Source organism: Trichechus manatus, unplaced genomic scaffold (genome assembly GCF_000243295.1).
Source record: "Trichechus manatus latirostris isolate Lorelei unplaced genomic scaffold, TriManLat1.0 scaffold00076, whole genome shotgun sequence".
NCBI lineage: Eukaryota > Metazoa > Chordata > Mammalia > Sirenia > Trichechidae > Trichechus > Trichechus manatus.
The window spans coordinates 9,583,448-9,591,978 of NW_004444012.1; the positions used below are offsets into that span (position 1 = coordinate 9,583,448).

Below are 8,531 nucleotides of genomic sequence, written 5' to 3' on the forward strand. Positions count from 1 at the left end.
TACAGAACAAAATAGTTTCTCATTTAACAGTTAGTACACATGTTGCCCTATGACAATGGTTAACAACCTCACAACGTATCAACACTATCCTTACTAGAGTTGAGATATTTTTTATGTACGTGACAGACTAAAGATAGCGGACTAGGAATACTAGTTAGCCAGTTGCTATTGGCCATTTTGTTAGCTCAAATTATTTATTTAAGCTTTTGATACAAATCTGTGATTTACTTTTGGTAATATTTGCAGTTTAACAGTTTGTTTAGCAGCAATGAACTGGGTTTTTTTTTTTACATGCTTGCATTTGGTTATCGTGGTACAGTATATTACTTATGGCTATATTTTGCAGAATTTTTATTCACTGTCAATCTTAGTTGAAGGTAATTCAAAAGTAAGATGATACATATGATTTTGAGTATTATATATTCAGGTATCAAATTTGGAGTACAGTACTGTTTTTAGACATGTTTTATATAGAATGGAAACCCTGGTGACATAGTGGTTAAGAGCTCAGCTGCTAACCAAAAGGTCAGCAGTTTGAATCCACCAGGCACTCCTTGGAAACCCTATGGGGCAGTTCTACTCTGTCCTGTAGGCTTGCTATGAGTCGGAATTGACTCGACGGCAACGGGTGGTTTTTATATAGAATCATAATCTTAATGGCTATATAAAAAACGCGGAGTACATTACTCCATTTGCATAAGAGGAAAATGACATATATACCTCATTGTATATAATACAGGTTTTTATATAATTCTAGCTTTTTGTTCGTGGTTAAGTATCTTTTTTTTTTTCTTTTCCCCTAGCTACTACTTCTGCATTTGTGATGACAATATTGTATTTTGTGTGCTGTTTGAACATTTTTTTCAGACAATGTGTAATCCAAAATAAATACTCTTTGTGTGCATTTAAAAATATTTTTAAAGTAAACTCAGGCAGAAGTACTCATCCTAATCTTCGTTTTTTAAATTTATTTTGTATCTCCAGGCATTTCTGTGTTGTCCCCTGGAGCAGGTAGCCCTGCTTCTTGTCTCTTGCACTTTCCCTGTTCTTGAAATGTGGATATCTCTTCTCTACAGTTTACCTCCAGGATCTGGAATGGAAAAGGCCGCTTTTCTTTTTGTTCCACCTCTCAAATCCAACCCAGAGAAGCCTCTAGGATGCAGTCATCCTTCCAGCTTCTCCAAAGAAGAAACCAGCTGACATGGGTCTTCTGCTGCTCTTGGCTTAATTGTAAGGAAATTATTCTGAAAACTGAAGTCTGATGTTTACTTTGAAACTCATGCTTTGACGGTGGTATTTATGAATTCTTTACCTCTTGTTTTATACAAGAAGACTAAATAGCAAGCATGGATGACTTCAGGCTATTTTTTTGTTTTTTAAATGTCTTCCAGTTTCAGCCAGTATCATGAGAAGCACAGTTCAGACTGCAGCAGTAAATTCCAAATATATGTTCCAGTTTGGAATGAAAGAGATGATAAGAAATTACATATAAATCCTAGCTCATCTCATGACATGTATTTCCTGAACAAACAAAGGTCCAGTTTTGCAGTTAAACCTTGATGTGATAAAGAAGCGTAAAGACAAGCTATCTGGGCATTAATTTTCATATGTGAATAAACCATCACAGTCTCTCTACAAATACACATTTTTGCATGTGTAAATCCACATTTTTGGATGAGAAGAGCAATTTTTCTTCTAGAGAAGGAAGTCGTGTACACTTTTTTCCTCAGTCTTTGGACATTGGGATTTTAAAATGTTTTTCATCCATCCAAGGAAGGACCATATTGTATAGAAGCTAGCCCTCTGAACACATACTTGGGCTTAGTGAAAGAGTGGTAAAAGAAAACAGTCTTGCATCCAGTGAGGGAAACCTTTTTAACTCCCTATGAAGTGAGCCTGCTGTGTTACAAATTACTTCATCCTTTGTGGAGTTTTATAACAGCACTTGTGACTTGGTTTCTCATGCTGCCACAGCTGCAAGAAGACTGGCAGGAGTGGTTTTTCAGTTCAGAAGATGTTGATGGACCCTATAGCATGATCTGCCTTCAGCTGTGTGGGCAACAAGCAGGGGGAGATGAGAGAAGTTTTCACATGATTCCTTTCTCCTAAGAAAAAGAAGCAAAGATGCCTTATGCAGCTCCATCTGACTCTGGCGTTTTACATTCTTTAGCTCCATTTTTTATAAAACTATAAGTAACTTTGTCCCTTCCATCCAAGATGAGTCCTTGGGTGTTTGTTTATTTTTCTAGGTGATTGGCATAATGTTAGGCTGAAAAGGCTAGGACTCAGGTAACTCTTTCCCTAGTTGGAACTTAAGCTTCTCGTTAGAGAACGGGCCTCAGAAGCAATGTTTTCAGATGTGTGGTTGTGTCGTGTAGATTTAGAAAAAATTCAGGGTCTGGGGAAAAAAAAAAAATGCAAGAAAGAGAATTTCAACCAGAAATAGAATCTTCCTTTCCTTCACTTAAAAGTTGTGCCACATGAACAGACTGTAGAAGAAAGTTATCCTTACTTCAAACCAACAGGACTATTGTATGAGCTGCTAGGTTCTTACATAAGGGCACGAGAAGTTTGTTTATGATGCTTTGTGATTAGAGAAAAAATTTAAAATTTCTCTAGATGAAATCAAGAACAGATAGTCTTAGGTCGTTTGTGCTAGAGGGAATGTTTGCCCAGAGCCATGCATGCTGTGATGCTAGGAATTTAGAGCAGAGCAGATTTACCAGAATTTGACATTGATAGAAATGGCCAAAAATGGGAAATGTTGAACAGTGTAATGATCAGTCATAAAGAAGGCTTTTTAGTAAAATAATTAGTATAGATAAAATATACTTTGCTTTAATTGAGGACAGTTACTGAGTGGTAAAGCATAACAGAAATAACTTTGGTTAAAGGTAACTTAAATTTTCCTCCAGGTGACCTCCCAGCCACTTTCCGATGTTTTCTTTTGGTATTTTGAAAGTGTTAAAAACAGAATGGAACCTACATACACGGGTTCCACTATTATGTTGAGAATCTATCATGGAGAATTTGTGTCTTCCAATTAATTCCTTGTTACCCATCTTCCTCATATCCTGACAGCTTTTTGGGTAAGACCATTTGGCAGGGGATAGTGTACCTGTATCAGAGCACCAGTGAAACCAGCCCACTTCTGTGAGCAGGTATCAGACCCTGCTTCTCCAGATGCTTTATATTTTTTCAGTTCATAGCTAAGAGAACCCATTAACAGACCCTTTCAAATTGTTCTTGCCTCTTCCGTAGTTGTCACCAGATGGCACCTCACAAAATGAATATACTCCAGTTGTACTTGCCCAGTGTTTACTTAATACATCTACTTTTTTTTCCTGGTTTATTTTAGTCCCCTTCCTGATGGCAGGTAGCCCTGATGGTGCAGTGGTTAAGTGCTCGGCTGCTAACCCAAAGGTCAGCAGTTCGAATCCACCAGCTGCTCCTTGGAAACCCTCTGGGGCAGTTCTACTCTGTCCTGTAGGGCTGCTGTGAGTCAGAACCGACTCAACAGCAGCAGGGTTTGGGTATGCCTTGATCTTCCGCTTTGCCTCCTTCCATTCTTTTGCTCATCCATGTTAGCTGGCAGTTTTTCTTTTGAAAGTTAAACAAAAACGGGATATGTGCAATAGAAATATATATATATATGTATATTTTAATACTTGTGGACAAGATGTTACAAGTTGTTTAAGAACAACAAAATCACCAATGTCTTCCATTTTGAGATGTGTATAGTTTTGTAAGCATTAGTGCTTGGTAGCAAATTGTATTGCTGTGTTAGGGATTAGTGCATGAGCCTAGTAGTAATTATAAACTTCAGGATGAATTACTGATAATAATAACCAATAGTGTAAAAAGAGTGGAAAGTCTAGACCTTTTCTTTTTACATAAATATATGAATTTGTGATATTCTCCCTTGGGGAAAGGAAATTAAGGCCAAAAAGACTCGTTTATAAAAAGACTCATTTATGAATAGGGGGTCACAATCTGAAATTTTGTGTTTGAGGGTATTTAAACTTTCCATGAAGTAGGTGTAAACCAACTGCCTTAGTGTCTTAGGAAACCTCAAATCAAAATGTAGACCCATTTCCTCATAGTGCTGTGCTCTCTTAGTTTGAGGTGAGACTGTTCTTACACTGTCTCCACATTGTATCTCTTTTAGGTTCATTATTTTCCCACCCCTTTTCCATCAAGTAATTATTTTACATTTTGCATGTCTGACTAAGATGCTACATTAATTGCTTCAGTGAGTGCTTTTCTAATCTGCAGACTATTTACATTTCCTGCCTGCAGCATGCTATGTGTTATAGGAAAAATACTTTGTCAAGAGTTCAGAGTGTCCTAGCTCATGATTTTGTCATTTTCCAGATTAGCTGAATTGTATATTGGTGGCATTCTAGACCTTGAGAGTTGGAAGTGTAGCTAGGTGGAATGCAACTAAGTTGCCGTGTAATAAGTGAACTCTTCGTTGGTTAGATAGAGTAAGCCTCAGACAGCTTTCACTTTTTTCTACTTTCCTTGTGGAAATAAAGCAGTTGTTTTATTTTGAAAGTATAATATAGCTTTCTGTGGAAAAGGAATTCTTATCTGTAAAAGCTGCCTTGAGAACTTGGACATGGCATTTTTCTGAGGTGATTTTAAAATCTCAGTGTTAAGAGACTCTAGGATTTATTGATAGACACAGGATTCTACAGTTAGTGTGATAGAAAATACAAAACAATTTTAATGTGTATCAAGCAGGCTTGAACTAGGAGACCCTTGAGCAGCAGATGTCCAGGGACCAGGTTGAGAGTCTCATAGTGTACTTAAAGTAGTTGACCTCTGTGCTCGAGTAGTTTAGCGCCTGGGGGAATCCATTTCTGAAAAGCATTTTGCAAAATGTTTAAATACCTCTGAAAAGGTAATGAATGCAAAATAGCACAGTATATAGGAAAGGATATTTCCTGTTGCAAAAAAAAAAAAAAAAAAAAAAGCCATAAAATGAATTAATAACTTCAAGAGGTGGACTTTTTGTAGCAATAAGTTTTGCATGTATAGTAAACTGCATTAGCGAGGTTGTACAGTACAGTAAGTGTTAGCACTTGAGTTTGTGGGGCTCTGTAATCAACAGAGTTGCCCAAAAGGAAAAGGACAGGTTCTAGATAAAGAGCATGTAAAAAATTTTTTTCTTCCTTTTTAAAATAGTATGAATGTATATAAATATGTGATTGTGTGTGAGAAATGCCCACTTTTCTATGTTTCCTAAAGCAGTGGGTTAGAGCTGTTGAAATGAAGCCTTCTAGTGCTTATTCACCTGGAAACAAATGTACTAGAGCCCCACTGAAGCAGTCATGTGGGTGTTCGCTCACTGTTCCTTTAGCAATAGGCATTTACTCCAGAATGGCATTACTTTTTTGCTTGGTCACCTCATTTCTTGCTATTGATTTTCTGGGTGCATTTTTAAAAGGTAAGTTTATTGTATGTTTAGGGTTAAAAAAAAAAAAAAAAAAAACTTAGATAGCTGGCTTTTCTTCCTGCTTATGATTAGGGAAGTTGGGATTTAAAAAAACTGAAAAACAAAAAGATTGAAGGGAATAGCTAAAGATTGTTGGGATATTTTGGAGTTATTTTTAAACCTTGTCTAACACAGACATGTTGAGGCCTGTGGCCTGTGACTGCCTATTCTTGTAATAAGGAGAACTCAGCAAACTGGTTTCTTTCTTGATCTGAGGAGTCCCAGCACACATCAGGACGTAACAGTGAACTAGGGTGACAGTCCTTTTTACCTCATGTCCATCTTGGCCATTTAGCACCTTGGAGATGGTTAAATCTCTGAAGAGACTGGGTCTGCGTTCCCTCATTTTCCCAGGCAGGTGGGGGACTAAAAGATAGGTGGGGTAGTCTGAGAAAAGAGTGCCTCTTGAATATTTAATTCTTTCATGGCAGCACTAAAGGATAGGCAGGCTATATTAAATTGATTCCGGCTCCTCTTTAAATGTCCTATGCCACAGTTGGCGTTAGAGACATTGGAATAACCAAGCAATATTCAGACATCTGCATGATTATGGGGACACCATTGCATATTACAGTGGTGTCAACGGTTCAGTTACTCGGAACAAAGATTACTTCTAACAGCCATGTTAATAGTACTAAATGCTAAAATGTACTAAACATTTTTGTAATCTCAAAGTCTGTGGTTAATTACTTTTCAGAGTTACTGTAGTCTTGTGTTTACTCTTTGTACACCTGTGATATGCAAAATATGAAGAGATCCTTGGCCTTGAGGAGTTTACATTCTAATGGTGCTGCTGGTGCAAGCAAATTGCTTCTAGTTTATTCAGAACATTGCTTGGCTATTAATTATACCATATTTGGAAGGATCCCTTAGCCAACAGTTTCCAAAAGCAGAGGGCTATGCTAAATTTCAGGGCACTGATGTTTGAGTTTACATTGTATTAGCTCTGCTGTTAATAAACTCCTTTTCCCCAGGGAGCTGCTTAGTAATGTGACTCAGTAAAGAAACCTTCTTGCACACGAGTGTTTTCACCATCCCTGTACCATCTAGGTTCTGTGATACAGCTGTCAATAAATGGCCAGTTTACTGCTCCATAGACTATCTTTCAGTTCTATTCTTTTCCCAGAGCTTTTACATCATTCTCTACCCAAAAGGACCAGGATTTGCATATAAGCCTTTTATACCTGAACAGTGGTCCTGATTTTAGCCTTTTTGTGTGTGACTTTTGTACCTCTGTTCCGAAGAGGCATTGCGATAGATGTGGGAGCCTGCCTGCATTTCTTAGCAATCACTTTGTTAACCCACATTTTCTGTTGAAACTGCATGTATCCTGGTTATTTCCCGTAATTCCTCTGAACCAAGGGGTTTACTTTGCATGCTTATTAAAACTGGGTCTGGTTGAAAGTGCAAGCAATAGTGGCAGGCCCATAATTCTGATTTTACAATACTAATATTCTACTAATGCATGACTAAAAATGTCCAGTGTTATGTGGTTACTAGTAATTTTATATATGCATTTATTAATGAAGCAATAGAAATTTAAACCAATAGCTTCAATTTATTTTTTGTGTTACTAGTTTTCTAATTAAAGATTATCTTACTTCCATTGAAAATGGGAGATAGAAGATAAACAGGGGCAACCACAAGACATTCAAACCATAGGAAGGGGCATAACAGTGCTCTCCCTCTAACCTCTTGCCTGGTTCCAGTAGTCGCCAAGTATGTTTGAAAACAAAAGGTATAAACTAAGCATGTTGAATAAATAAATAAGCTGCTACAGCTATAATAATCAGGTGCAGAGTTTCTGAAAGGGTAGGAAAGGAGGGAATTCAGTGTGTAGTACAAAAAATAACTAGGTATGGAGTTTTTCTGATAAAGTTTATATGGCCGAAAGTTCGGCCTTTTAGAACTAGTGTCTTGCATGTGGTGTCAATAAGCACATGTTCAGAAGTTTCAGGATTTCTGGGTAACTGGGCAACCATCCTAGATGTACTGGTATTGACCAGCAATAAAGGGGCACTGCAGCAAAGGAGACTTCCACTTTGTGGGAATAGTCCAGAAAGTATTGCTACATCTATGGTATAGGGTTGCTATGAGTCAGAATCGACTCGATGGCAACGGGTTTGGTTTTGGTCTAGTTTACTTTCTTTTGCTTAAAATTGTTTATTTTTTATAGCCGGAGATTGATCCTTGATGGTTTGGTTAGACTGCACAATTTTTTTTGCCTAAAGCTTTTGCTCCCAGGTAAACAGGAGAGTTTTATTTATTTTTGAAAAACAAAGAAAAACCTTGCCATCTATTTTCTTATGTGGTGAAGAAGATAAATGTCTGATTCATTGTGGTAGTTCAGAAATTTTTTTGAGAAGAAAAATTTTTGACTTTGAAATAACCCTTATAAGGACAAGTGATCGTGACAAATAATGTAGACGTGAAACCCATTATATCTGCAAGATCCCTAAATAGAAGGGAATTCCAGATTAGCCTAAGGGATTATTGCTAGGCCCCTTTCAGGTCCCGTGGTCTGTAATTGAAAGAAGTTTTTTTCCAAAATTTAAATTTTATTTTCCTTGCTATGGGGCTTTGTTCCAAGTATCTTTGGGAATGTTTAAGTGGGATGGTAACTTTCCAGTGGTTCAGAATTGAATTAGACTTATCATTGCAAAGTTTGGTCTCCACCCACAAACAAAAGGTGAGATGTCATGTTTCATATGTAATTCTGCTTGCCACTTACTGATAACATGTCTAACAGCCAATGAAACCAATAAAGATTAAGGACGGAGTTTCTCTGAACCTCTGTTACCATTATTCCACTAATGCAGATTAAAAGAAATCGTTAACACTGGAAAGCCAAACATCGGATTTCTCCAGGAACCAAACTCCGAAACCTTTAAAGTCAGATTAGATAAGTAAGGCTACCGATAATTTTTTTTTTTATAATATTTTATTTACTTTTTATTGTACTTGATGAAGGTTTACAGAACAAATAGTTTCTCATTAAACAGTCAGTACACATATTGTTATATGACATTGG

At 37.1% G+C, this 8,531-nt stretch overlaps 1 long non-coding RNA gene across 2 annotated transcripts in view; it reads left to right on the top strand.

Annotated features, from left to right (window-relative positions):
* Nucleotides 1-5,501, top strand: part of LOC111821306 (uncharacterized) — a 17,554-nt gene extending 12,053 nt beyond the window's left edge. Inside the window, exon 3 of one of the 2 annotated variants that reach the window (XR_002824748.1) lies at nt 985-5,501. This is a non-coding gene — a long non-coding RNA (uncharacterized LOC111821306). The remainder of the gene's footprint in view (nt 1-984) is intronic. The other variant, XR_002824747.1, reaches the window with a different exon arrangement.
* The last annotated feature ends 3,030 nt before the right edge of the window (nt 5,502-8,531 follow it).